This window comes from Thunnus albacares, chromosome 13 (genome assembly GCF_914725855.1).
Source record: "Thunnus albacares chromosome 13, fThuAlb1.1, whole genome shotgun sequence".
Classification (NCBI taxonomy): Eukaryota; Metazoa; Chordata; class Actinopteri; order Scombriformes; family Scombridae; genus Thunnus; species Thunnus albacares.
The window spans coordinates 13,195,724-13,220,413 of record NC_058118.1 but is presented as its reverse complement, the minus strand read 5'-3'; the positions used below and the strand labels follow the sequence as shown (position 1 = coordinate 13,220,413).

Here is a 24,690-nt window from a genome sequence, read left to right as displayed (position 1 = left end):
GTACTGTGACTTTTTTCCTTCAGGGTCAGATTTGGAACTTTCAGTCGAGATGAAAAGCATTGAAGATTCAAACCACAGAGGCCTAATGATTTCTTTGAATCTGAAGGGTTGACATGTCTTTTTGCACATGCTTAAGCAGCATTTATCTACCATTTGGCTCTTCTCGTGCGTAAATGTCCTTTGATAATCGGCGTGTGGTGGATTGGTCTGGGAAATACAGAAGATGTGGGGTTTTTTTGTTTGAAGCTAAAGTTGATACCGAGCTAGCCAGGAGTCGAACCTAGAATCTTCTGATCCGTAGTCAGACGCGTTATCCATTGCGCCACTAGCCCTACAGAGAGTGAGAAAATATGGGGCCTCAAACAGGGAAATATGCATGAGCTGTCCAGTTTAAAGTTTTGTCAAATGGAACGGAGGATGGACTAAATGAAAGCACCAAGGTAAAACAGTAACCCTTCCAGCTACTGCCGTGACCCGGATTCGAACCGGGGTTGCTGCGGCCACAACGCAGAGTACTAACCACTATACGATCACGGCCACGTGTCCTTCAAATTACTGTGTTGTTGTAGTTAAATGTTTGGAGCTTAGTATTACTCTTACATCTTTATGGGTTTCCTTGAATCTTTTGATCACAAAAGACAGTCAAGTTCCAATGATGGTTTACCTTGTACTGTGACTTTTTTCCTTCAGGGTCAGATTTGGAACTTTCAGTCGAGATGAAAAGCATTGAAGATTCAAACCACAGAGGCCTAATGATTTCTTTGAATCTGAAAGGTTAACATGTCTTTTTGCACATGCTTAAGCAGCATTTATCTACCATTTGGCTCTTCTCGTGCGTAAATGTCCTTTGATAATCGGCGTGTGGTGGATTGGTCTGGGAAATACAGAAGATGTGGGTTTTTTTTGTTTGAAGCTAAAGTTGATACCGAGCTAGCCAGGAGTCAAACCTAGAATCTTCTGATCCGTAGTCAGACGCGTTATCCATTGCGCCACTAGCCCTACAGAGAGTGAGAAAATATGGGGCCTCAAACAGGGAAATATGCATGAGCTGTCCAGTTTAAAGTTTTGTCAAATGGAACGGAGGATGGACTAAATGAAAGCACCAAGGTGAAACAGTAACCCTTCCAGCTACTGCCGTGACCCGGATTCGAACCGGGGTTGCTGCGGCCACAACGCAGAGTACTAACCACTATACGATCACGGCCACGTGGCCTTCAAATTACTGTGTTGTTGTAGTTAAATGTTTGGAGCTTAGTATTACTCTTACATCTTTATGGGTTTCCTTGAATCTTTTGATCACAAAAGACAGTCAAGTTCCAATGATGGTTTACCTTGTACTGTGACTTTTTTCCTTCAGGGTCAGATTTGGAACTTTCAGTCGAGATGAAAAGCATTGAAGATTCAAACCACAGAGGCCTAATGATTTCTTTGAATCTGAAGGGTTGACATGTCTTTTTGCACATGCTTAAGCAGCATTTATCTACCATTTGGCTCTTCTCGTGCGTAAATGTCCTTTGATAATCGGCGTGTGGTGGATTGGTCTGGGAAATACAGAAGATGTGGGGTTTTTTTGTTTGAAGCTAAAGTTGATACCGAGCTAGCCAGGAGTCGAACCTAGAATCTTCTGATCCGTAGTCAGACGCGTTATCCATTGCGCCACTAGCCCTACAGAGAGTGAGAAAATATGGGGCCTCAAACAGGGAAATATGCATGAGCTGTCCAGTTTAAAGTTTTGTCAAATGGAACGGAGGATGGACTAAATGAAAGCACCAAGGTAAAACAGTAACCCTTCCAGCTACTGCCGTGACCCGGATTCGAACCGGGGTTGCTGCGGCCACAACGCAGAGTACTAACCACTATACGATCACGGCCACGCTTCTTTCTTATTACTTTGTTGTTGTAGTTAAATGTTTGGAGCTTAGTATTACTCTTACATCTTTATGGGTTTCCTTGAATCTTTTGATCACAAAAGACAGTCAAGTTCCAATGATGGTTTACCTTGTACTGTGACTTTTTTCCTTCAGGGTCAGATTTGGAACTTTCAGTCGAGATGAAAAGCATTGAAGATTCAAACCACAGAGGCCTAATGATTTCTTTGAATCTGAAGGGTTGACATGTCTTTTTGCACATGCTTAAGCAGCATTTATCTACCATTTGGCTCTTCTCGTGCGTAAATGTCCTTTGATAATCGGCGTGTGGTGGATTGGTCTGGGAAATACAGAAGATGTGGGGTTTTTTTGTTTGAAGCTAAAGTTGATACCGAGCTAGCCAGGAGTCGAACCTAGAATCTTCTGATCCGTAGTCAGACGCGTTATCCATTGCGCCACTAGCCCTACAGAGAGTGAGAAAATATGGGGCCTCAAACAGGGAAATATGCATGAGCTGTCCAGTTTAAAGTTTTGTCAAATGGAACGGAGGATGGACTAAATGAAAGCACCAAGGTAAAACAGTAACCCTTCCAGCTACTGCCGTGACCCGGATTCGAACCGGGGTTGCTGCGGCCACAACGCAGAGTACTAACCACTATACGATCACGGCCACGAGGCCTTCAAATTACTGTGTTGTTGTAGTTAAATGTTTGGAGCTTAGTATTACTCTTACATCTTTATGGGTTTCCTTGAATCTTTTGATCACAAAAGACAGTCAAGTTCCAATGATGGTTTACCTTGTACTGTGACTTTTTTCCTTCAGGGTCAGATTTGGAACTTTCAGTCGAGATGAAAAGCATTGAAGATTCAAACCACAGAGGCCTAATGATTTCTTTGAATCTGAAGGGTTGACATGTCTTTTTGCACATGCTTAAGCAGCATTTATCTACCATTTGGCTCTTCTCGTGCGTAAATGTCCTTTGATAATCGGCGTGTGGTGGATTGGTCTGGGAAATACAGAAGATGTGGGGTTTTTTTGTTTGAAGCTAAAGTTGATACCGAGCTAGCCAGGAGTCGAACCTAGAATCTTCTGATCCGTAGTCAGACGCGTTATCCATTGCGCCACTAGCCCTGCAGAGAGTGAGAAAATATGGGGCCTCAAACAGGGAAATATGCATGAGCTGTCCAGTTTAAAGTTTTGTAAAATGGAACGGAGGATGGACTAAATGAAAGCACCAAGGTAAAACAGTAACCCTTCCAGCTACTGCCGTGACCCGGATTCGAACCGGGGTTGCTGCGGCCACAACGCAGAGTACTAACCACTATACGATCACGGCCACGCTTCTTTCTTATTACTTTGTTGTTGTAGTTAAATGTTTGGAGCTTAGTATTACTCTTACATCTTTATGGGTTTCCTTGAATCTTTTGATCACAAAAGACAGTCAAGTTCCAATGATGGTTTACCTTGTACTGTGACTTTTTTCCTTCAGGGTCAGATTTGGAACTTTCAGTCGAGATGAAAAGCATTGAAGATTCAAACCACAGAGGCCTAATGATTTCTTTGAATCTGAAGGGTTGACATGTCTTTTTGCACATGCTTAAGCAGCATTTATCTACCATTTGGCTCTTCTCGTGCGTAAATGTCCTTTGATAATCGGCGTGTGGTGGATTGGTCTGGGAAATACAGAAGATGTGGGGTTTTTTTGTTTGAAGCTAAAGTTGATACCGAGCTAGCCAGGAGTCGAACCTAGAATCTTCTGATCCGTAGTCAGACGCGTTATCCATTGCGCCACTAGCCCTACAGAGAGTGAGAAAATATGGGGCCTCAAACAGGGAAATATGCATGAGCTGTCCAGTTTAAAGTTTTGTCAAATGGAACGGAGGATGGACTAAATGAAAGCACCAAGGTAAAACAGTAACCCTTCCAGCTACTGCCGTGACCCGGATTCGAACCGGGGTTGCTGCGGCCACAACGCAGAGTACTAACCACTATACGATCACGGCCACGCTTCTTTCTTATTACTTTGTTGTTGTAGTTAAATGTTTGGAGCTTAGTATTACTCTTACATCTTTATGGGTTTCCTTGAATCTTTTGATCACAAAAGACAGTCAAGTTCCAATGATGGTTTACCTTGTACTGTGACTTTTTTCCTTCAGGGTCAGATTTGGAACTTTCAGTCGAGATGAAAAGCATTGAAGATTCAAACCACAGAGGCCTAATGATTTCTTTGAATCTGAAGGGTTGACATGTCTTTTTGCACATGCTTAAGCAGCATTTATCTACCATTTGGCTCTTCTCGTGCGTAAATGTCCTTTGATAATCGGCGTGTGGTGGATTGGTCTGGGAAATACAGAAGATGTGGGGTTTTTTTGTTTGAAGCTAAAGTTGATACCGAGCTAGCCAGGAGTCGAACCTAGAATCTTCTGATCCGTAGTCAGACGCGTTATCCATTGCGCCACTAGCCCTACAGAGAGTGAGAAAATATGGGGCCTCAAACAGGGAAATATGCATGAGCTGTCCAGTTTAAAGTTTTGTCAAATGGAACGGAGGATGGACTAAATGAAAGCACCAAGGTAAAACAGTAACCCTTCCAGCTACTGCCGTGACCCGGATTCGAACCGGGGTTGCTGCGGCCACAACGCAGAGTACTAACCACTATACGATCACGGCCACGAGGCCTTCAAATTACTGTGTTGTTGTAGTTAAATGTTTGGAGCTTAGTATTACTCTTACATCTTTATGGGTTTCCTTGAATCTTTTGATCACAAAAGACAGTCAAGTTCCAATGATGGTTTACCTTGTACTGTGACTTTTTTCCTTCAGGGTCAGATTTGGAACTTTCAGTCGAGATGAAAAGCATTGAAGATTCAAACCACAGAGGCCTAATGATTTCTTTGAATCTGAAGGGTTGACATGTCTTTTTGCACATGCTTAAGCAGCATTTATCTACCATTTGGCTCTTCTCGTGCGTAAATGTCCTTTGATAATCGGCGTGTGGTGGATTGGTCTGGGAAATACAGAAGATGTGGGGTTTTTTTGTTTGAAGCTAAAGTTGATACCGAGCTAGCCAGGAGTCGAACCTAGAATCTTCTGATCCGTAGTCAGACGCGTTATCCATTGCGCCACTAGCCCTGCAGAGAGTGAGAAAATATGGGGCCTCAAACAGGGAAATATGCATGAGCTGTCCAGTTTAAAGTTTTGTAAAATGGAACGGAGGATGGACTAAATGAAAGCACCAAGGTAAAACAGTAACCCTTCCAGCTACTGCCGTGACCCGGATTCGAACCGGGGTTGCTGCGGCCACAACGCAGAGTACTAACCACTATACGATCACGGCCACGCTTCTTTCTTATTACTTTGTTGTTGTAGTTAAATGTTTGGAGCTTAGTATTACTCTTACATCTTTATGGGTTTCCTTGAATCTTTTGATCACAAAAGACAGTCAAGTTCCAATGATGGTTTACCTTGTACTGTGACTTTTTTCCTTCAGGGTCAGATTTGGAACTTTCAGTCGAGATGAAAAGCATTGAAGATTCAAACCACAGAGGCCTAATGATTTCTTTGAATCTGAAGGGTTGACATGTCTTTTTGCACATGCTTAAGCAGCATTTATCTACCATTTGGCTCTTCTCGTGCGTAAATGTCCTTTGATAATCGGCGTGTGGTGGATTGGTCTGGGAAATACAGAAGATGTGGGGGTTTTTTGTTTGAAGCTAAAGTTGATACCGAGCTAGCCAGGAGTCGAACCTAGAATCTTCTGATCCGTAGTCAGACGCGTTATCCATTGCGCCACTAGCCCTACAGAGAGTGAGAAAATATGGGGCCTCAAACAGGGAAATATGCATGAGCTGTCCAGTTTAAAGTTTTGTCAAATGGAACGGAGGATGGACTAAATGAAAGCACCAAGGTAAAACAGTAACCCTTCCAGCTACTGCCGTGACCCGGATTCAAACCGGGGTTGCTGCGGCCACAACGCAGAGTACTAACCACTATACGATCACGGCCACGTGTCCTTCAAATTACTGTGTTGTTGTAGTTAAATGTTTGGAGCTTAGTATTACTCTTACATCTTTATGGGTTTCCTTGAATCTTTTGATCACAAAAGACAGTCAAGTTCCAATGATGGTTTACCTTGTACTGTGACTTTTTTTCCTTCAGGGTCAGATTTGGAACTTTCAGTCGAGATGAAAAGCATTGAAGATTCAAACCACAGAGGCCTAATGATTTCTTTGAATCTGAAGGGTTGACATGTCTTTTTGCACATGCTTAAGCAGCATTTATCTACCATTTGGCTCTTCTCGTGCGTAAATGTCCTTTGATAATCGGCGTGTGGTGGATTGGTCTGGGAAATACAGAAGATGTGGGGGTTTTTTGTTTGAAGCTAAAGTTGATACCGAGCTAGCCAGGAGTCGAACCTAGAATCTTCTGATCCGTAGTCAGACGCGTTATCCATTGCGCCACTAGCCCTACAGAGAGTGAGAAAATATGGGGCCTCAAACAGGGAAATATGCATGAGCTGTCCAGTTTAAAGTTTTGTCAAATGGAACGGAGGATGGACTAAATGAAAGCACCAAGGTAAAACAGTAACCCTTCCAGCTACTGCCGTGACCCGGATTCGAACCGGGGTTGCTGCGGCCACAACGCAGAGTACTAACCACTATACGATCACGGCCACGTGTCCTTCAAATTACTGTGTTGTTGTAGTTAAATGTTTGGAGCTTAGTATTACTCTTACATCTTTATGGGTTTCCTTGAATCTTTTGATCACAAAAGACAGTCAAGTTCCAATGATGGTTTACCTTGTACTGTGACTTTTTTCCTTCAGGGTCAGATTTGGAACTTTCAGTCGAGATGAAAAGCATTGAAGATTCAAACCACAGAGGCCTAATGATTTCTTTGAATCTGAAGGGTTGACATGTCTTTTTGCACATGCTTAAGCAACATTTATCTACCATTTGGCTCTTCTCGTGCGTAAATGTCCTTTGATAATCGGCGTGTGGTGGATTGGTCTGGGAAATACAGAAGATGTGGGGTTTTTTTGTTTGAAGCTAAAGTTGATACCGAGCTAGCCAGGAGTCGAACCTAGAATCTTCTGATCCGTAGTCAGACGCGTTATCCATTGCGCCACTAGCCCTGCAGAGAGTGAGAAAATATGGGGCCTCAAACAGGGAAATATGCATGAGCTGTCCAGTTTAAAGTTTTGTCAAATGGAACGGAGGATGGACTAAATGAAAGCACCAAGGTAAAACAGTAACCCTTCCAGCTACTGCCGTGACCCAGATTCGAACCGGGGTTGCTGCGGCCACAACGCAGAGTACTAACCACTATACGATCACGGCCACGTGTCCTTCAAATTACTGTGTTGTTGTAGTTAAATGTTTGGAGCTTAGTATTACTCTTACATCTTTATGGGTTTCCTTGAATCTTTTGATCACAAAAGACAGTCAAGTTCCAATGATGGTTTACCTTGTACTGTGACTTTTTTCCTTCAGGGTCAGATTTGGAACTTTCAGTCGAGATGAAAAGCATTGAAGATTCAAACCACAGAGGCCTAATGATTTCTTTGAATCTGAAGGGTTGACATGTCTTTTTGCACATGCTTAAGCAGCATTTATCTACCATTTGGCTCTTCTCGTGCGTAAATGTCCTTTGATAATCGGCGTGTGGTGGATTGGTCTGGGAAATACAGAAGATGTGGGGTTTTTTTGTTTGAAGCTAAAGTTGATACCGAGCTAGCCAGGAGTCGAACCTAGAATCTTCTGATCCGTAGTCAGACGCGTTATCCATTGCGCCACTAGCCCTACAGAGAGTGAGAAAATATGGGGCCTCAAACAGGGAAATATGCATGAGCTGTCCAGTTTAAAGTTTTGTCAAATGGAACGGAGGATGGACTAAATGAAAGCACCAAGGTAAAACAGTAACCCTTCCAGCTACTGCCGTGACCCGGATTCGAACCGGGGTTGCTGCGGCCACAACGCAGAGTACTAACCACTATACGATCACGGCCACGAGGCCTTCAAATTACTGTGTTGTTGTAGTTAAATGTTTGGAGCTTAGTATTACTCTTACATCTTTATGGGTTTCCTTGAATCTTTTGATCACAAAAGACAGTCAAGTTCCAATGATGGTTTACCTTGTACTGTGACTTTTTTCCTTCAGGGTCAGATTTGGAACTTTCAGTCGAGATGAAAAGCATTGAAGATTCAAACCACAGAGGCCTAATGATTTCTTTGAATCTGAAGGGTTGACATGTCTTTTTGCACATGCTTAAGCAGCATTTATCTACCATTTGGCTCTTCTTGTGCGTAAATGTCCTTTGATAATCGGCGTGTGGTGGATTGGTCTGGGAAATACAGAAGATGTGGGGTTTTTTTGTTTGAAGCTAGAGTTGATACCGAGCTAGCCAGGAGTCGAACCTAGAATCTTCTGATCCGTAGTCAGACGCGTTATCCATTGCGCCACTAGCCCTACAGAGAGTGAGAAAATATGGGGCCTCAAACAGGGAAATATGCATGAGCTGTCCAGTTTAAAGTTTTGTCAAATGGAACGGAGGCTGGACACAATGAAAGCACCAAGGTAAAACAGTAACCCTTCCAGCTACTGCCGTGACCCGGATTCGAACCGGGGTTGCTGCGGCCACAACGCAGAGTACTAACCACTATACGATCACGGCCACGCTTCTTTCTTATTACTTTGTTGTTGTAGTTAAATGTTTGGAGCTTAGTATTACTCTTACATCTTTATGGGTTTCCTTGAATCTTTTGATCACAAAAGACAGTCAAGTTCCAATGATGGTTTACCTTGTACTGTGACTTTTTTCCTTCAGGGTCAGATTTGGAACTTTCAGTCGAGATGAAAAGCATTGAAGATTCAAACCACAGAGGCCTAATGATTTCTTTGAATCTGAAGGGTTGACATGTCTTTTTGCACATGCTTAAGCAGCATTTATCTACCATTTGGCTCTTCTCGTGCGTAAATGTCCTTTGATAATCGGCGTGTGGTGGATTGGTCTGGGAAATACAGAAGATGTGGGGTTTTTTTGTTTGAAGCTAAAGTTGATACCGAGCTAGCCAGGAGTCGAACCTAGAATCTTCTGATCCGTAGTCAGACGCGTTATCCATTGCGCCACTAGCCCTACAGAGAGTGAGAAAATATGGGGCCTCAAACAGGGAAATATGCATGAGCTGTCCAGTTTAAAGTTTTGTCAAATGGAACGGAGGATGGACTAAATGAAAGCACCAAGGTAAAACAGTAACCCTTCCAGCTACTGCCGTGACCCGGATTCGAACCGGGGTTGCTGCGGCCACAACGCAGAGTACTAACCACTATACGATCACGGCCACGCTTCTTTCTTATTACTTTGTTGTTGTAGTTAAATGTTTGGAGCTTAGTATTACTCTTACATCTTTATGGGTTTCCTTGAATCTTTTGATCACAAAAGACAGTCAAGTTCCAATGATGGTTTACCTTGTACTGTGACTTTTTTTCCTTCAGGGTCAGATTTGGAACTTTCAGTCGAGATGAAAAGCATTGAAGATTCAAACCACAGAGGCCTAATGATTTCTTTGAATCTGAAGGGTTGACATGTCTTTTTGCACATGCTTAAGCAGCATTTATCTACCATTTGGCTCTTCTCGTGCGTAAATGTCCTTTGATAATCGGCGTGTGGTGGATTGGTCTGGGAAATACAGAAGATGTGGGGGTTTTTTGTTTGAAGCTAAAGTTGATACCGAGCTAGCCAGGAGTCGAACCTAGAATCTTCTGATCCGTAGTCAGACGCGTTATCCATTGCGCCACTAGCCCTACAGAGAGTGAGAAAATATGGGGCCTCAAACAGGGAAATATGCATGAGCTGTCCAGTTTAAAGTTTTGTCAAATGGAACGGAGGATGGACTAAATGAAAGCACCAAGGTAAAACAGTAACCCTTCCAGCTACTGCCGTGACCCGGATTCGAACCGGGGTTGCTGCGGCCACAACGCAGAGTACTAACCACTATACGATCACGGCCACGTGTCCTTCAAATTACTGTGTTGTTGTAGTTAAATGTTTGGAGCTTAGTATTACTCTTACATCTTTATGGGTTTCCTTGAATCTTTTGATCACAAAAGACAGTCAAGTTCCAATGATGGTTTACCTTGTACTGTGACTTTTTTCCTTCAGGGTCAGATTTGGAACTTTCAGTCGAGATGAAAAGCATTGAAGATTCAAACCACAGAGGCCTAATGATTTCTTTGAATCTGAAGGGTTGACATGTCTTTTTGCACATGCTTAAGCAACATTTATCTACCATTTGGCTCTTCTCGTGCGTAAATGTCCTTTGATAATCGGCGTGTGGTGGATTGGTCTGGGAAATACAGAAGATGTGGGGTTTTTTTGTTTGAAGCTAAAGTTGATACCGAGCTAGCCAGGAGTCGAACCTAGAATCTTCTGATCCGTAGTCAGACGCGTTATCCATTGCGCCACTAGCCCTGCAGAGAGTGAGAAAATATGGGGCCTCAAACAGGGAAATATGCATGAGCTGTCCAGTTTAAAGTTTTGTCAAATGGAACGGAGGATGGACTAAATGAAAGCACCAAGGTAAAACAGTAACCCTTCCAGCTACTGCCGTGACCCAGATTCGAACCGGGGTTGCTGCGGCCACAACGCAGAGTACTAACCACTATACGATCACGGCCACGTGTCCTTCAAATTACTGTGTTGTTGTAGTTAAATGTTTGGAGCTTAGTATTACTCTTACATCTTTATGGGTTTCCTTGAATCTTTTGATCACAAAAGACAGTCAAGTTCCAATGATGGTTTACCTTGTACTGTGACTTTTTTCCTTCAGGGTCAGATTTGGAACTTTCAGTCGAGATGAAAAGCATTGAAGATTCAAACCACAGAGGCCTAATGATTTCTTTGAATCTGAAGGGTTGACATGTCTTTTTGCACATGCTTAAGCAGCATTTATCTACCATTTGGCTCTTCTCGTGCGTAAATGTCCTTTGATAATCGGCGTGTGGTGGATTGGTCTGGGAAATACAGAAGATGTGGGGTTTTTTTGTTTGAAGCTAAAGTTGATACCGAGCTAGCCAGGAGTCGAACCTAGAATCTTCTGATCCGTAGTCAGACGCGTTATCCATTGCGCCACTAGCCCTACAGAGAGTGAGAAAATATGGGGCCTCAAACAGGGAAATATGCATGAGCTGTCCAGTTTAAAGTTTTGTCAAATGGAACGGAGGATGGACTAAATGAAAGCACCAAGGTAAAACAGTAACCCTTCCAGCTACTGCCGTGACCCGGATTCGAACCGGGGTTGCTGCGGCCACAACGCAGAGTACTAACCACTATACGATCACGGCCACGAGGCCTTCAAATTACTGTGTTGTTGTAGTTAAATGTTTGGAGCTTAGTATTACTCTTACATCTTTATGGGTTTCCTTGAATCTTTTGATCACAAAAGACAGTCAAGTTCCAATGATGGTTTACCTTGTACTGTGACTTTTTTCCTTCAGGGTCAGATTTGGAACTTTCAGTCGAGATGAAAAGCATTGAAGATTCAAACCACAGAGGCCTAATGATTTCTTTGAATCTGAAGGGTTGACATGTCTTTTTGCACATGCTTAAGCAGCATTTATCTACCATTTGGCTCTTCTTGTGCGTAAATGTCCTTTGATAATCGGCGTGTGGTGGATTGGTCTGGGAAATACAGAAGATGTGGGGTTTTTTTGTTTGAAGCTAGAGTTGATACCGAGCTAGCCAGGAGTCGAACCTAGAATCTTCTGATCCGTAGTCAGACGCGTTATCCATTGCGCCACTAGCCCTACAGAGAGTGAGAAAATATGGGGCCTCAAACAGGGAAATATGCATGAGCTGTCCAGTTTAAAGTTTTGTCAAATGGAACGGAGGCTGGACACAATGAAAGCACCAAGGTAAAACAGTAACCCTTCCAGCTACTGCCGTGACCCGGATTCGAACCGGGGTTGCTGCGGCCACAACGCAGAGTACTAACCACTATACGATCACGGCCACGAGGCCTTCAAATTACTGTGTTGTTGTAGTTAAATGTTTGGAGCTTAGTATTACTCTTACATCTTTATGGGTTTCCTTGAATCTTTTGATCACAAAAGACAGTCAAGTTCCAATGATGGTTTACCTTGTACTGTGACTTTTTTCCTTCAGGGTCAGATTTGGAACTTTCAGTCGAGATGAAAAGCATTGAAGATTCAAACCACAGAGGCCTAATGATTTCTTTGAATCTGAAGGGTTGACATGTCTTTTTGCACATGCTTAAGCAGCATTTATCTACCATTTGGCTCTTCTTGTGCGTAAATGTCCTTTGATAATCGGCGTGTGGTGGATTGGTCTGGGAAATACAGAAGATGTGGGGTTTTTTTGTTTGAAGCTAGAGTTGATACCGAGCTAGCCAGGAGTCGAACCTAGAATCTTCTGATCCGTAGTCAGACGCGTTATCCATTGCGCCACTAGCCCTACAGAGAGTGAGAAAATATGGGGCCTCAAACAGGGAAATATGCATGAGCTGTCCAGTTTAAAGTTTTGTCAAATGGAACGGAGGCTGGACACAATGAAAGCACCAAGGTAAAACAGTAACCCTTCCAGCTACTGCCGTGACCCGGATTCGAACCGGGGTTGCTGCGGCCACAACGCAGAGTACTAACCACTATACGATCACGGCCACGCTTCTTTCTTATTACTTTGTTGTTGTAGTTAAATGTTTGGAGCTTAGTATTACTCTTACATCTTTATGGGTTTCCTTGAATCTTTTGATCACAAAAGACAGTCAAGTTCCAATGATGGTTTACCTTGTACTGTGACTTTTTTCCTTCAGGGTCAGATTTGGAACTTTCAGTCGAGATGAAAAGCATTGAAGATTCAAACCACAGAGGCCTAATGATTTCTTTGAATCTGAAGGGTTGACATGTCTTTTTGCACATGCTTAAGCAGCATTTATCTACCATTTGGCTCTTCTCGTGCGTAAATGTCCTTTGATAATCGGCGTGTGGTGGATTGGTCTGGGAAATACAGAAGATGTGGGGTTTTTTTGTTTGAAGCTAAAGTTGATACCGAGCTAGCCAGGAGTCGAACCTAGAATCTTCTGATCCGTAGTCAGACGCGTTATCCATTGCGCCACTAGCCCTACAGAGAGTGAGAAAATATGGGGCCTCAAACAGGGAAATATGCATGAGCTGTCCAGTTTAAAGTTTTGTCAAATGGAACGGAGGATGGACTAAATGAAAGCACCAAGGTAAAACAGTAACCCTTCCAGCTACTGCCGTGACCCGGATTCGAACCGGGGTTGCTGCGGCCACAACGCAGAGTACTAACCACTATACGATCACGGCCACGCTTCTTTCTTATTACTTTGTTGTTGTAGTTAAATGTTTGGAGCTTAGTATTACTCTTACATCTTTATGGGTTTCCTTGAATCTTTTGATCACAAAAGACAGTCAAGTTCCAATGATGGTTTACCTTGTACTGTGACTTTTTTCCTTCAGGGTCAGATTTGGAACTTTCAGTCGAGATGAAAAGCATTGAAGATTCAAACCACAGAGGCCTAATGATTTCTTTGAATCTGAAGGGTTGACATGTCTTTTTGCACATGCTTAAGCAGCATTTATCTACCATTTGGCTCTTCTCGTGCGTAAATGTCCTTTGATAATCGGCGTGTGGTGGATTGGTCTGGGAAATACAGAAGATGTGGGGTTTTTTTGTTTGAAGCTAAAGTTGATACCGAGCTAGCCAGGAGTCGAACCTAGAATCTTCTGATCCGTAGTCAGACGCGTTATCCATTGCGCCACTAGCCCTACAGAGAGTGAGAAAATATGGGGCCTCAAACAGGGAAATATGCATGAGCTGTCCAGTTTAAAGTTTTGTCAAATGGAACGGAGGATGGACTAAATGAAAGCACCAAGGTAAAACAGTAACCCTTCCATCTACTGCCGTGACCCGGATTCGAACCGGGGTTGCTGCGGCCACAACGCAGAGTACTAACCACTATACGATCACGGCCACGAGGCCTTAAAATTACTGTGTTGTTGTAGTTAAATGTTTGGAGCTTAGTATTACTCTTACATCTTTATGGGTTTCCTTGAATCTTTTGATCACAAAAGACAGTCAAGTTCCAATGATGGTTTACCTTGTACTGTGACTTTTTTCCTTCAGGGTCAGATTTGGAACTTTCAGTCGAGATGAAAAGCATTGAAGATTCAAACCACAGAGGCCTAATGATTTCTTTGAATCTGAAGGGTTGACATGTCTTTTTGCACATGCTTAAGCAGCATTTATCTACCATTTGGCTCTTCTCGTGCGTAAATGTCCTTTGATAATCGGCGTGTGGTGGATTGGTCTGGGAAATACAGAAGATGTGGGGTTTTTTTGTTTGAAGCTAAAGTTGATACCGAGCTAGCCAGGAGTCGAACCTAGAATCTTCTGATCCGTAGTCAGACGCGTTATCCATTGCGCCACTAGCCCTACAGAGAGTGAGAAAATATGGGGCCTCAAACAGGGAAATATGCATGAGCTGTCCAGTTTAAAGTTTTGTCAAATGGAACGGAGGATGGACTAAATGAAAGCACCAAGGTAAAACAGTAACCCTTCCAGCTACTGCCGTGACCCGGAGTTGCTGCGGCCACAACGCAGAGTACTAACCACTATACGATCACGGCCACGCTTCTTTCTTATTACTTTGTTGTTGTAGTTAAATGTTTGGAGCTTAGTATTACTCTTACATCTTTATGGGTTTCCTTGAATCTTTTGATCACAAAAGACAGTCAAGTTCCAATGATGGTTTACCTTGTACTGTGACTTTTTTCCTTCAGGGTCAGATTTGGAACTTTCAGTCGAGATGAAAAGCATTGAAGATTCAAACCACAGAGGCCTAATGATTTCTTTGAATCTGAAGGGTTGACATGTCTTTTTGCACATGCTTAAGCAGCATTTATCTACCATTTGGCTCTTCTCGTGCGTAAATGTCCTTTGATAATCGGCGTGTGGTGGATTGGTCTGGGAAATACAGAAGATGTGGGGTTTTTTTGTTTGAAGCTAAAGTTGATACCGAGCTAGCCAGGAGTCGAACCTAGAATCTTCTGATCCGTAGTCAGACGCGTTATCCATTGCGCCACTAGCCCTACAGAGAGTGAGAAAATATGGGGCCTCAAACAGGGAAATATGCATGAGCTGTCCAGTTTAAAGTTTTGTCAAATGGAACGGAGGATGGACTAAATGAAAGCACCAAGGTAAAACAGTAACCCTTCCATCTACTGCCGTGACCCGGATTCGAACCGGGGTTGCTGCGGCCACAACGCAGAGTACTAACCACTATACGATCACGGCCACGAGGCCTTAAAATTACTGTGTTGTTGTAGTTAAATGTTTGGAGCTTAGTATTACTCTTACATCTTTATGGGTTTCCTTGAATCTTTTGATCACAAAAGACAGTCAAGTTCCAATGATGGTTTACCTTGTACTGTGACTTTTTTCCTTCAGGGTCAGATTTGGAACTTTCAGTCGAGATGAAAAGCATTGAAGATTCAAACCACAGAGGCCTAATGATTTCTTTGAATCTGAAGGGTTGACATGTCTTTTTGCACATGCTTAAGCAGCATTTATCTACCATTTGGCTCTTCTCGTGCGTAAATGTCCTTTGATAATCGGCGTGTGGTGGATTGGTCTGGGAAATACAGAAGATGTGGGGTTTTTTTGTTTGAAGCTAAAGTTGATACCGAGCTAGCCAGGAGTCGAACCTAGAATCTTCTGATCCGTAGTCAGACGCGTTATCCATTGCGCCACTAGCCCTACAGAGAGTGAGAAAATATGGGGCCTCAAACAGGGAAATATGCATGAGCTGTCCAGTTTAAAGTTTTGTCAAATGGAACGGAGGCTGGACACAATGAAAGCACCAAGGTAAAACAGTAACCCTTCCAGCTACTGCCGTGACCCGGATTCGAACCGGGGTTGCTGCGGCCACAACGCAGAGTACTAACCACTATACGATCACGGCCACGCTCCTTTCTTATTACTTTGTTGTTGTAGTTAAATGTTTGGAGCTTAGTATTACTCTTACATCTTTATGGGTTTCCTTGAATCTTTTGATCACAAAAGACAGTCAAGTTCCAATGATGGTTTACCTTGTACTGTGACTTTTTTCCTTCAGGGTCAGATTTGGAACTTTCAGTCGAGATGAAAAGCATTGAAGATTCAAACCACAGAGGCCTAATGATTTCTTTGAATCTGAAGGGTTGACATGTCTTTTTGCACATGCTTAAGCAGCATTTATCTACCATTTGGCTCTTCTCGTGCGTAAATGTCCTTTGATAATCGGCGTGTGGTGGATTGGTCTGGGAAATACAGAAGATGTGGGGTTTTTTTGTTTGAAGCTAAAGTTGATACCGAGCTAGCCAGGAGTCGAACCTAGAATCTTCTGATCCGTAGTCAGACGCGTTATCCATTGCGCCACTAGCCCTACAGAGAGTGAGAAAATATGGGGCCTCAAACAGGGAAATATGCATGAGCTGTCCAGTTTAAAGTTTTGTCAAATGGAACGGAGGCTGGACACAATGAAAGCACCAAGGTAAAACAGTAACCCTTCCAGCTACTGCCGTGACCCGGATTCGAACCGGGGTTGCTGCGGCCACAACGCAGAGTACTAACCACTATACGATCACGGCCACGCTCCTTTCTTATTACTTTGTTGTTGTAGTTAAATGTTTGGAGCTTAGTATTACTCTTACATCTTTATGGGTTTCCTTGAATCTTTTGATCACAAAAGACAGTCAAGTTCCAATGATGGTTTACCTTGTACTGTGACTTTTTTCCTTCAGGGTCAGATTTGGAACTTTCAGTCGAGATGAAAAGCATTGAAGATTCAAACCACAGAGGCCTAATGATTTCTTTGAATCTGAAGGGTTGACATGTCTTTTTGCACATGCTTAAGCAGCATTTATCTACCATTTGGCTCTTCTCGTGCGTAAATGTCCTTTGATAATCGGCGTGTGGTGGATTGGTCTGGGAAATACAGAAGATGTGGGGTTTTTTTGTTTGAAGCTAAAGTTGATACCGAGCTAGCCAGGAGTCGAACCTAGAATCTTCTGATCCGTAGTCAGACGCGTTATCCATTGCGCCACTAGCCCTACAGAGAGTGAGAAAATATGGGGCCTCAAACAGGGAAATATGCATGAGCTGTCCAGTTTAAAGTTTTGTCAAATGGAACGGAGGATGGACTAAATGAAAGCACCAAGGTAAAACAGTAACCCTTCCAGCTACTGCCGTGACCCGGATTCGAACCGGGGTTGCTGCGGCCACAACGCAGAGTACTAACCACTATACGATCACGGCCACGCTTCTTTCTTATTACTTTGTTGTTGTAGTTAAATGTTTGGAGCTTAGTATTACTCTTACATCTTTATGGGTTTCCTTGAATCTTTTGATCACAAAAGACAGTCAAGTTCCAATGATGGTTTACCTTGTACTGTGACTTTTTTCCTTCAGGGTCAGATTTGGAACTTTCAGTCGAGATGAAAAGCATTGAAGATTCAAACCACAGAGGCCTAATGATTTCTTTGAATCTGAAGGGTTGACATGTCTTTTTGCACATGCTTAAGCAGCATTTATCTACCATTTGGCTCTTCTCGTGCGTAAATGTCCTTTGATAATCGGCGTGTGGTGGATTGGTCTGGGAAATACAGAAGATGTGGGGTTTTTTTGTTTGAAGCTAAAGTTGATACCGAGCTAGCCAGGAGTCGAACCTAGAATCTTCTGATCCGTAGTCAGACGCGTTATCCATTGCGCCACTAGACCTACAGAGAGTGAGAAAATATGGGGCCTCAAACAGGGAAATATGCATGAGCTGTCCAGTTTAAAGTTTTGTCAAATGGAACGGAGGATGGACTAAATGAAAGCACCAAGGTAAAACAGTAACCCTTCCAGCTACTGCCGTGACCCGGATTCGAACCGGGGTTGCTGCGGCCACAACGCAGAGTACTAACCACTATACGATCACGGCCACGCTTCTTTCTTATTACTTTGTTGTTGTAGTTAAATGTTTGGAGCTTAGTATTACTCTTACATCTTTATGGGTTTCCTTGAATCTTTTGATCACAAAAGACAGTCAAGTTCCAATGATGGTTTACCTTGTACTGTGACTTTTTTCCTTCAGGGTCAGATTTGGAACTTTCAGTCGAGATGAAAAGCATTGAAGATTCAAACCACAGAGGCCTAATGATTTCTTTGAATCTGAAGGGTTGACATGTCTTTTTGCACATGCTTAAGCAGCATTTATCTACCATTTGGCTCTTCTCGTGCGTAAATGTCCTTTGATAATCGGCGTGTGGTGGATTGGTATGGGAAATACAGAAGATGTGGGGTTTTTTTGTTTGAAGCTAAAGTTGATACCGAGCTAGCCAGGAGTCAAACCTAGAATCTTCTGATCCGTAGTCAGACGCGTTATCCATTGCGCCACTAGCCCTACAGAGAGTGAGAAAATATGGGGCCTCAAACAGGGAAATATGCATGAGCTGTCCAGTTTAAAGTTTTGTCAAATGGAACGGAGGATGGACTAAATGAAAGCACCAAGGTAAAACAGTAACCCTTCCATCTACTGCCGTGACCCGGATTCGAACCGGGGTTGCTGCGGCCACAACGCAGAGTACTAACCACTATACGATCACGGCCACGAGGCCTTAAAATTACTGTGTTGTTGTAGTTAAATGTTTGGAGCTTAGTATTACTCTTACATCTTTATGGGTTTCCTTGAATCTTTTGATCACAAAAGACAGTCAAGTTCCAATGATGGTTTACCTTGTACTGTGACTTTTTTCCTTCAGGGTCAGATTTGGAACTTTCAGTCGAGATGAAAAGCATTGAAGATTCAAACCACAGAGGCCTAATGATTTCTTTGAATCTGAAGGGTTGACATGTCTTTTTGCACATGCTTAAGCAGCATTTATCTACCATTTGGCTCTTCTCGTGCGTAAATGTCCTTTGATAATCGGCGTGTGGTGGATTGGTCTGGGAAATACAGAAGATGTGGGGTTTTTTTGTTTGAAGCTAAAGTTGATACCGAGCTAGCCAGGAGTCGAACCTAGAATCTTCTGATCCGTAGTCAGACGCGTTATCCATTGCGCCACTAGCCCTACAGAGAGTGAGAAAATATGGGGCCTCAAACAGGGAAATATGCATGAGCTGTCCAGTTTAAAGTTTTGTCAAATGGAACGGAGGATGGACTAAATGAAAGCACCAAGGTAAAACAGTAACCCTTCCAGCTACTGCCGTGACCCGGATTCGAACCTGGGTTGCTGCGGCCACAACGCAGAGTACTAACCACTATACGATCACGGCCACGCTTCTTTCTTATTACTTTGTTGTTGTAGTTAAATGTTTGGAGCTTAGTATTACTCTTACATCTTTATGGGTTTCCTTGAATCTTTTGATCACAAAAGACAGTCAAGTTCCAATGATGGTTTACCTTGTACTGTGACTTTTTTCCTTCAGGGTCAGATTTGGAACTTTCAGTCGAGATGAAAAGCATTGAAGATTCAAACCACAGAGGCCTAATGATTTCTTTGAATCTGAAGGGTTGACATGTCTTTTTGCACATGCTTAAGCAGCATTTATCTACCATTTGGCTCTTCTCGTGCGTAAATGTCCTTTGATAATCGGCGTGTGGTGGATTGGTCTGGGAAATACAGAAGATGTGGGGTTTTTTTGTTTGAAGCTAAAGTTGATACCGAGCTAGCCAGGAGTCGAACCTAGAATCTTCTGATCCGTAGTCAGACGCGTTATCCATTGCGCCACTAGCCCTACAGAGAGTGAGAAAATATGGGGCCTCAAACAGGGAAATATGCATGAGCTGTCCAGTTTAAAGTTTTGTCAAATGGAACGGAGGATGGACTAAATGAAAGCACCAAGGTAAAACAGTAACCCTTCCAGCTACTGCCGTGACCCGGATTCGAACCGGGGTTGCTGCGGCCACAACGCAGAGTACTAACCACTATACGATCACGGCCACGAGGCCTTCAAATTACTGTGTTGTTGTAGTTAAATGTTTGGAGCTTAGTATTACTCTTACATCTTTATGGGTTTCCTTGAATCTTTTGATCACAAAAGACAGTCAAGTTCCAATGATGGTTTACCTTGTACTGTGACTTTTTTCCTTCAGGGTCAGATTTGGAACTTTCAGTCGAGATGAAAAGCATTGAAGATTCAAACCACAGAGGCCTAATGATTTCTTTGAATCTGAAGGGTTGACATGTCTTTTTGCACATGCTTAAGCAGCATTTATCTACCATTTGGCTCTTCTCGTGCGTAAATGTCCTTTGATAATCGGCGTGTGGTGGATTGGTCTGGGAAATACAGAAGATATGGGGTTTTTTTGTTTGAAGCTAAAGTTGATACCGAGCTAGCCAGGAGTCGAACCTAGAATCTTCTGATCCGTAGTCAGACGCGTTATCCATTGCGCCACTAGCCCTACAGAGAGTGAGAAAATATGGGGCCTCAAACAGGGAAATATGCATGAGCTGTCCAGTTTAAAGTTTTGTCAAATGGAACGGAGGATGGACTAAATGAAAGCACCAAGGTAAAACAGTAACCCTTCCAGCTACTGCCGTGACCCGGATTCGAACCGGGGTTGCTGCGGCCACAACGCAGAGTACTAACCACTATACGATCACGGCCACGCTTCTTTCTTATTACTTTGTTGTTGTAGTTAAATGTTTGGAGCTTAGTATTACTCTTACATCTTTATGGGTTTCCTTGAATCTTTTGATCACAAAAGACAGTCAAGTTCCAATGATGGTTTACCTTGTACTGTGACTTTTTTCCTTCAGGGTCAGATTTGGAACTTTCAGTCGAGATGAAAAGCATTGAAGATTCAAACCACAGAGGCCTAATGATTTCTTTGAATCTGAAGGGTTGACATGTCTTTTTGCACATGCTTAAGCAGCATTTATCTACCATTTGGCTCTTCTCGTGCGTAAATGTCCTTTGATAATCGGCGTGTGGTGGATTGGTCTGGGAAATACAGAAGATGTGGGGTTTTTTTGTTTGAAGCTAAAGTTGATACCGAGCTAGCCAGGAGTCGAACCTAGAATCTTCTGATCCGTAGTCAGACGCGTTATCCATTGCGCCACTAGCCCTACAGAGAGTGAGAAAATATGGGGCCTCAAACAGGGAAATATGCATGAGCTGTCCAGTTTAAAGTTTTGTCAAATGGAACGGAGGATGGACTAAATGAAAGCACCAAGGTAAAACAGTAACCCTTCCAGCTACTGCCGTGACCCGGATTCGAACCGGGGTTGCTGCGGCCACAACGCAGAGTACTAACCACTATACGATCACGGCCACGAGGCCTTCGAATTACTGTGTTGTTGTAGTTAAATGTTTGGAGCTTAGTATTACTCTTACATCTTTATGGGTTTCCTTGAATCTTTTGATCACAAAAGACAGTCAAGTTCCAATGATGGTTTCCCTTGTACTGTGACTTTTTTCCTTCAGGGTCAGATTTGGAACTTTCAGTCGAGATGAAAAGCATTGAAGATTCAAACCACAGAGGCCTAATGATTTCTTTGAATCTGAAGGGTTGACATGTCTTTTTGCACATGCTTAAGCAGCATTTATCTACCATTTGGCTCTTCTCGTGCGTAAATGTCCTTTGATAATCGGCGTGTGGTGGATTGGTCTGGGAAATACAGAAGATGTGGGTTTTTTTTGTTTGAAGCTAAAGTTGATACCGAGCTAGCCAGGAGTCAAACCTAGAATCTTCTGATCCGTAGTCAGACGCGTTATCCATTGCGCCACTAGCCCTACAGAGAGTGAGAAAATATGGGGCCTCAAACAGGGAAATATGCATGAGCTGTCCAGTTTAAAGTTTTGTCAAATGGAACGGAGGATGGACTAAATGAAAGCACCAAGGTAAAACAGTAACCCTTCCAGCTACTGCCGTGACCCGGATTCGAACCGGGGTTGCTGCGGCCACAACGCAGAGTACTAACCACTATACGATCACGGCCACGTGGCCTTCAAAATACTGTGTTGTTGTAGTTAAATGTTTGGAGCTTAGTATTACTCTTACATCTTTATGGGTTTCCTTGAATCTTTTGATCACAAAAGACAGTCAAGTTCCAATGATGGTTTACCTTGTACTGTGACTTTTTTCCTTCAGGGTCAGATTTGGAACTTTCAGTCGAGATGAAAAGCATTGAAGATTCAAACCACAGAGGCCTAATGATTTCTTTGAATCTGAAGGGTTGACATGTCTTTTTGCACATGCTTAAGCAGCATTTATCTACCATTTGGCTCTTCTCGTGCGTAAATGTCCTTTGATAATCGGCGTGTGGTGGATTGGTATGGGAAATACAGAAGATGTGGGGTTTTTTTGTTTGAAGCTAAAGTTGATACCGAGCTAGCCAGGAGTCAAACCTAGAATCTTCTGATGCGTAGTCAGACGCGTTATCCATTGCGCCACTAGCCCTACAGAGAGTGAGAAAATATGGGGCCTCAAACAGGGAAATATGCATGAGCTGTCCAGTTTAAAGTTTTGTCAAATGGAACGGAGGATGGACTAAATGAAAGCACCAAGGTAAAACAGTAACCCTTCCATCTACTGCCGTGACCCGGATTCGAACCGGGGTTGCTGCGGCCACAACGCAGAGTACTAACCACTATACGATCACGGCCACGAGGCCTTAAAATTACTGTGTTGTTGTAGTTAAATGTTTGGAGCTTAGTATTACTCTTACATCTTTATGGGTTTCCTTGAATCTTTTGATCACAAAAGACAGTCAAGTTCCAATGATGGTTTACCTTGTACTGTGACTTTTTTCCTTCAGGGTCAGATTTGGAACTTTCAGTCGAGATGAAAAGCATTGAAGATTCAAACCACAGAGGCCTAATGATTTCTTTGAATCTGAAGGGTTGACATGTCTTTTTGCACATGCTTAAGCAGCATTTATCTACCATTTGGCTCTTCTCGTGCGTAAATGTCCTTTGATAATCGGCGTGTGGTGGATTGGTCTGGGAAATACAGAAGATGTGGGGTTTTTTTGTTTGAAGCTAAAGTTGATACCGAGCTAGCCAGGAGTCGAACCTAGAATCTTCTGATCCGTAGTCAGACGCGTTATCCATTGCGCCACTAGCCCTACAGAGAGTGAGAAAATATGGGGCCTCAAACAGGGAAATATGCATGAGCTGTCCAGTTTAAAGTTTTGTCAAATGGAACGGAGGATGGACTAAATGAAAGCACCAAGGTAAAACAGTAACCCTTCCAGCTACTGCCGTGACCCGGATTCGAACCGGGGTTGCTGCGGCCACAACGCAGAGTACTAACCACTATACGATCACGGCCACGTGTCCTTCAAATTACTGTGTTGTTGTAGTTAAATGTTTGGAGCTTAGTATTACTCTTACATCTTTATGGGTTTCCTTGAATCTTTTGATCACAAAAGACAGTCAAGTTCCAATGATGGTTTACCTTGTACTGTGACTTTTTTCCTTCAGGGTCAGATTTGGAACTTTCAGTCGAGATGAAAAGCATTGAAGATTCAAACCACAGAGGCCTAATGATTTCTTTGAATCTGAAAGGTTAACATGTCTTTTTGCACATGCTTAAGCAGCATTTATCTACCATTTGGCTCTTCTCGTGCGTAAATGTCCTTTGATAATCGGCGTGTGGTGGATTGGTCTGGGAAATACAGAAGATGTGGGTTTTTTTTGTTTGAAGCTAAAGTTGATACCGAGCTAGCCAGGAGTCAAACCTAGAATCTTCTGATCCGTAGTCAGACGCGTTATCCATTGCGCCACTAGCCCTACAGAGAGTGAGAAAATATGGGGCCTCAAACAGGGAAATATGCATGAGCTGTCCAGTTTAAAGTTTTGTCAAATGGAACGGAGGATGGACTAAATGAAAGCACCAAGGTAAAACAGTAACCCTTCCAGCTACTGCCGTGACCCGGATTCGAACCGGGGTTGCTGCGGCCACAACGCAGAGTACTAACCACTATACGATCACGGCCACGTGGCCTTCAAAATACTGTGTTGTTGTAGTTAAATGTTTGGAGCTTAGTATTACTCTTACATCTTTATGGGTTTCCTTGAATCTTTTGATCACAAAAGACAGTCAAGTTCCAATGATGGTTTACCTTGTACTGTGACTTTTTTCCTTCAGGGTCAGATTTGGAACTTTCAGTCGAGATGAAAAGCATTGAAGATTCAAACCACAGAGGCCTAATGATTTCTTTGAATCTGAAGGGTTGACATGTCTTTTTGCACATGCTTAAGCAGCATTTATCTACCATTTGGCTCTTCTCGTGCGTAAATGTCCTTTGATAATCGGCGTGTGGTGGATTGGTCTGGGAAATACAGAAGATGTGGGGTTTTTTTGTTTGAAGCTAAAGTTGATACCGAGCTAGCCAGGAGTCGAACCTAGAATCTTCTGATCCGTAGTCAGACGCGTTATCCATTGCGCCACTAGCCCTACAGAGAGTGAGAAAATATGGGGCCTCAAACAGGGAAATATGCATGAGCTGTCCAGTTTAAAGTTTTGTCAAATGGAACGGAGGATGGACTAAATGAAAGCACCAAGGTAAAACAGTAACCCTTCCAGCTACTGCCGTGACCCGGATTCGAACCGGGGTTGCTGCGGCCACAACGCAGAGTACTAACCACTATACGATCACGGCCACGAGGCCTTCGAATTACTGTGTTGTTGTAGTTAAATGTTTGGAGCTTAGTATTACTCTTACATCTTTATGGGTTTCCTTGAATCTTTTGATCACAAAAGACAGTCAAGTTCCAATGATGGTTTACCTTGTACTGTGACTTTTTTCCTT

At 43.1% G+C, this 24,690-nt stretch overlaps 1 protein-coding gene and 69 non-coding genes across 76 annotated transcripts in view; 1 reads left to right on the top strand and 69 right to left on the bottom strand.

Annotated features, from left to right (window-relative positions):
- Positions 1-24,690, top strand: part of LOC122995954 (cilia- and flagella-associated protein 54-like) — a 76,405-nt gene that overhangs the window by 31,776 nt on the left and 19,939 nt on the right. The window lies entirely within an intron of this gene.
- On the bottom strand, positions 260-332 carry trnar-acg. Its single transcript has one exon. It is a non-coding gene; the product is annotated as a tRNA-Arg (tRNA).
- Positions 466-537, bottom strand: trnah-gug. The gene has a single exon. It is a non-coding gene; the product is annotated as a tRNA-His (tRNA).
- trnar-acg lies at positions 927-999 on the bottom strand. Its single transcript has one exon. It is a non-coding gene; the product is annotated as a tRNA-Arg (tRNA).
- Positions 1,133-1,204, bottom strand: trnah-gug. The gene has a single exon. It is a non-coding gene; the product is annotated as a tRNA-His (tRNA).
- trnar-acg lies at positions 1,594-1,666 on the bottom strand. Its single transcript has one exon. It is a non-coding gene; the product is annotated as a tRNA-Arg (tRNA).
- trnah-gug lies at positions 1,800-1,871 on the bottom strand. Its single transcript has one exon. It is a non-coding gene; the product is annotated as a tRNA-His (tRNA).
- On the bottom strand, positions 2,261-2,333 carry trnar-acg. The gene has a single exon. It is a non-coding gene; the product is annotated as a tRNA-Arg (tRNA).
- On the bottom strand, positions 2,467-2,538 carry trnah-gug. Its single transcript has one exon. It is a non-coding gene; the product is annotated as a tRNA-His (tRNA).
- trnar-acg lies at positions 2,928-3,000 on the bottom strand. The gene has a single exon. It is a non-coding gene; the product is annotated as a tRNA-Arg (tRNA).
- On the bottom strand, positions 3,134-3,205 carry trnah-gug. The gene has a single exon. It is a non-coding gene; the product is annotated as a tRNA-His (tRNA).
- Positions 3,595-3,667, bottom strand: trnar-acg. Its single transcript has one exon. It is a non-coding gene; the product is annotated as a tRNA-Arg (tRNA).
- On the bottom strand, positions 3,801-3,872 carry trnah-gug. Its single transcript has one exon. It is a non-coding gene; the product is annotated as a tRNA-His (tRNA).
- trnar-acg lies at positions 4,262-4,334 on the bottom strand. The gene has a single exon. It is a non-coding gene; the product is annotated as a tRNA-Arg (tRNA).
- Positions 4,468-4,539, bottom strand: trnah-gug. The gene has a single exon. It is a non-coding gene; the product is annotated as a tRNA-His (tRNA).
- On the bottom strand, positions 4,929-5,001 carry trnar-acg. The gene has a single exon. It is a non-coding gene; the product is annotated as a tRNA-Arg (tRNA).
- Positions 5,135-5,206, bottom strand: trnah-gug. Its single transcript has one exon. It is a non-coding gene; the product is annotated as a tRNA-His (tRNA).
- On the bottom strand, positions 5,596-5,668 carry trnar-acg. The gene has a single exon. It is a non-coding gene; the product is annotated as a tRNA-Arg (tRNA).
- trnah-gug lies at positions 5,802-5,873 on the bottom strand. Its single transcript has one exon. It is a non-coding gene; the product is annotated as a tRNA-His (tRNA).
- Positions 6,264-6,336, bottom strand: trnar-acg. Its single transcript has one exon. It is a non-coding gene; the product is annotated as a tRNA-Arg (tRNA).
- On the bottom strand, positions 6,470-6,541 carry trnah-gug. Its single transcript has one exon. It is a non-coding gene; the product is annotated as a tRNA-His (tRNA).
- On the bottom strand, positions 6,931-7,003 carry trnar-acg. The gene has a single exon. It is a non-coding gene; the product is annotated as a tRNA-Arg (tRNA).
- trnar-acg lies at positions 7,598-7,670 on the bottom strand. Its single transcript has one exon. It is a non-coding gene; the product is annotated as a tRNA-Arg (tRNA).
- Positions 7,804-7,875, bottom strand: trnah-gug. The gene has a single exon. It is a non-coding gene; the product is annotated as a tRNA-His (tRNA).
- trnar-acg lies at positions 8,265-8,337 on the bottom strand. The gene has a single exon. It is a non-coding gene; the product is annotated as a tRNA-Arg (tRNA).
- Positions 8,471-8,542, bottom strand: trnah-gug. Its single transcript has one exon. It is a non-coding gene; the product is annotated as a tRNA-His (tRNA).
- On the bottom strand, positions 8,932-9,004 carry trnar-acg. The gene has a single exon. It is a non-coding gene; the product is annotated as a tRNA-Arg (tRNA).
- On the bottom strand, positions 9,138-9,209 carry trnah-gug. Its single transcript has one exon. It is a non-coding gene; the product is annotated as a tRNA-His (tRNA).
- Positions 9,600-9,672, bottom strand: trnar-acg. Its single transcript has one exon. It is a non-coding gene; the product is annotated as a tRNA-Arg (tRNA).
- On the bottom strand, positions 9,806-9,877 carry trnah-gug. Its single transcript has one exon. It is a non-coding gene; the product is annotated as a tRNA-His (tRNA).
- Positions 10,267-10,339, bottom strand: trnar-acg. The gene has a single exon. It is a non-coding gene; the product is annotated as a tRNA-Arg (tRNA).
- trnar-acg lies at positions 10,934-11,006 on the bottom strand. Its single transcript has one exon. It is a non-coding gene; the product is annotated as a tRNA-Arg (tRNA).
- trnah-gug lies at positions 11,140-11,211 on the bottom strand. The gene has a single exon. It is a non-coding gene; the product is annotated as a tRNA-His (tRNA).
- Positions 11,601-11,673, bottom strand: trnar-acg. Its single transcript has one exon. It is a non-coding gene; the product is annotated as a tRNA-Arg (tRNA).
- Positions 11,807-11,878, bottom strand: trnah-gug. The gene has a single exon. It is a non-coding gene; the product is annotated as a tRNA-His (tRNA).
- Positions 12,268-12,340, bottom strand: trnar-acg. Its single transcript has one exon. It is a non-coding gene; the product is annotated as a tRNA-Arg (tRNA).
- On the bottom strand, positions 12,474-12,545 carry trnah-gug. Its single transcript has one exon. It is a non-coding gene; the product is annotated as a tRNA-His (tRNA).
- Positions 12,935-13,007, bottom strand: trnar-acg. Its single transcript has one exon. It is a non-coding gene; the product is annotated as a tRNA-Arg (tRNA).
- On the bottom strand, positions 13,141-13,212 carry trnah-gug. The gene has a single exon. It is a non-coding gene; the product is annotated as a tRNA-His (tRNA).
- On the bottom strand, positions 13,602-13,674 carry trnar-acg. The gene has a single exon. It is a non-coding gene; the product is annotated as a tRNA-Arg (tRNA).
- On the bottom strand, positions 13,808-13,879 carry trnah-gug. Its single transcript has one exon. It is a non-coding gene; the product is annotated as a tRNA-His (tRNA).
- On the bottom strand, positions 14,269-14,341 carry trnar-acg. The gene has a single exon. It is a non-coding gene; the product is annotated as a tRNA-Arg (tRNA).
- Positions 14,925-14,997, bottom strand: trnar-acg. The gene has a single exon. It is a non-coding gene; the product is annotated as a tRNA-Arg (tRNA).
- On the bottom strand, positions 15,131-15,202 carry trnah-gug. Its single transcript has one exon. It is a non-coding gene; the product is annotated as a tRNA-His (tRNA).
- On the bottom strand, positions 15,592-15,664 carry trnar-acg. Its single transcript has one exon. It is a non-coding gene; the product is annotated as a tRNA-Arg (tRNA).
- trnah-gug lies at positions 15,798-15,869 on the bottom strand. The gene has a single exon. It is a non-coding gene; the product is annotated as a tRNA-His (tRNA).
- On the bottom strand, positions 16,259-16,331 carry trnar-acg. Its single transcript has one exon. It is a non-coding gene; the product is annotated as a tRNA-Arg (tRNA).
- On the bottom strand, positions 16,465-16,536 carry trnah-gug. The gene has a single exon. It is a non-coding gene; the product is annotated as a tRNA-His (tRNA).
- Positions 16,926-16,998, bottom strand: trnar-acg. Its single transcript has one exon. It is a non-coding gene; the product is annotated as a tRNA-Arg (tRNA).
- trnah-gug lies at positions 17,132-17,203 on the bottom strand. Its single transcript has one exon. It is a non-coding gene; the product is annotated as a tRNA-His (tRNA).
- Positions 17,593-17,665, bottom strand: trnar-acg. The gene has a single exon. It is a non-coding gene; the product is annotated as a tRNA-Arg (tRNA).
- trnah-gug lies at positions 17,799-17,870 on the bottom strand. The gene has a single exon. It is a non-coding gene; the product is annotated as a tRNA-His (tRNA).
- Positions 18,260-18,332, bottom strand: trnar-acg. Its single transcript has one exon. It is a non-coding gene; the product is annotated as a tRNA-Arg (tRNA).
- trnah-gug lies at positions 18,466-18,537 on the bottom strand. Its single transcript has one exon. It is a non-coding gene; the product is annotated as a tRNA-His (tRNA).
- Positions 18,927-18,999, bottom strand: trnar-acg. Its single transcript has one exon. It is a non-coding gene; the product is annotated as a tRNA-Arg (tRNA).
- Positions 19,594-19,666, bottom strand: trnar-acg. The gene has a single exon. It is a non-coding gene; the product is annotated as a tRNA-Arg (tRNA).
- Positions 19,800-19,871, bottom strand: trnah-gug. The gene has a single exon. It is a non-coding gene; the product is annotated as a tRNA-His (tRNA).
- trnar-acg lies at positions 20,261-20,333 on the bottom strand. The gene has a single exon. It is a non-coding gene; the product is annotated as a tRNA-Arg (tRNA).
- Positions 20,467-20,538, bottom strand: trnah-gug. The gene has a single exon. It is a non-coding gene; the product is annotated as a tRNA-His (tRNA).
- Positions 20,928-21,000, bottom strand: trnar-acg. Its single transcript has one exon. It is a non-coding gene; the product is annotated as a tRNA-Arg (tRNA).
- trnah-gug lies at positions 21,134-21,205 on the bottom strand. The gene has a single exon. It is a non-coding gene; the product is annotated as a tRNA-His (tRNA).
- trnar-acg lies at positions 21,595-21,667 on the bottom strand. The gene has a single exon. It is a non-coding gene; the product is annotated as a tRNA-Arg (tRNA).
- trnah-gug lies at positions 21,801-21,872 on the bottom strand. The gene has a single exon. It is a non-coding gene; the product is annotated as a tRNA-His (tRNA).
- trnah-gug lies at positions 22,468-22,539 on the bottom strand. Its single transcript has one exon. It is a non-coding gene; the product is annotated as a tRNA-His (tRNA).
- trnar-acg lies at positions 22,929-23,001 on the bottom strand. The gene has a single exon. It is a non-coding gene; the product is annotated as a tRNA-Arg (tRNA).
- On the bottom strand, positions 23,135-23,206 carry trnah-gug. The gene has a single exon. It is a non-coding gene; the product is annotated as a tRNA-His (tRNA).
- On the bottom strand, positions 23,596-23,668 carry trnar-acg. The gene has a single exon. It is a non-coding gene; the product is annotated as a tRNA-Arg (tRNA).
- trnah-gug lies at positions 23,802-23,873 on the bottom strand. The gene has a single exon. It is a non-coding gene; the product is annotated as a tRNA-His (tRNA).
- On the bottom strand, positions 24,263-24,335 carry trnar-acg. The gene has a single exon. It is a non-coding gene; the product is annotated as a tRNA-Arg (tRNA).
- On the bottom strand, positions 24,469-24,540 carry trnah-gug. Its single transcript has one exon. It is a non-coding gene; the product is annotated as a tRNA-His (tRNA).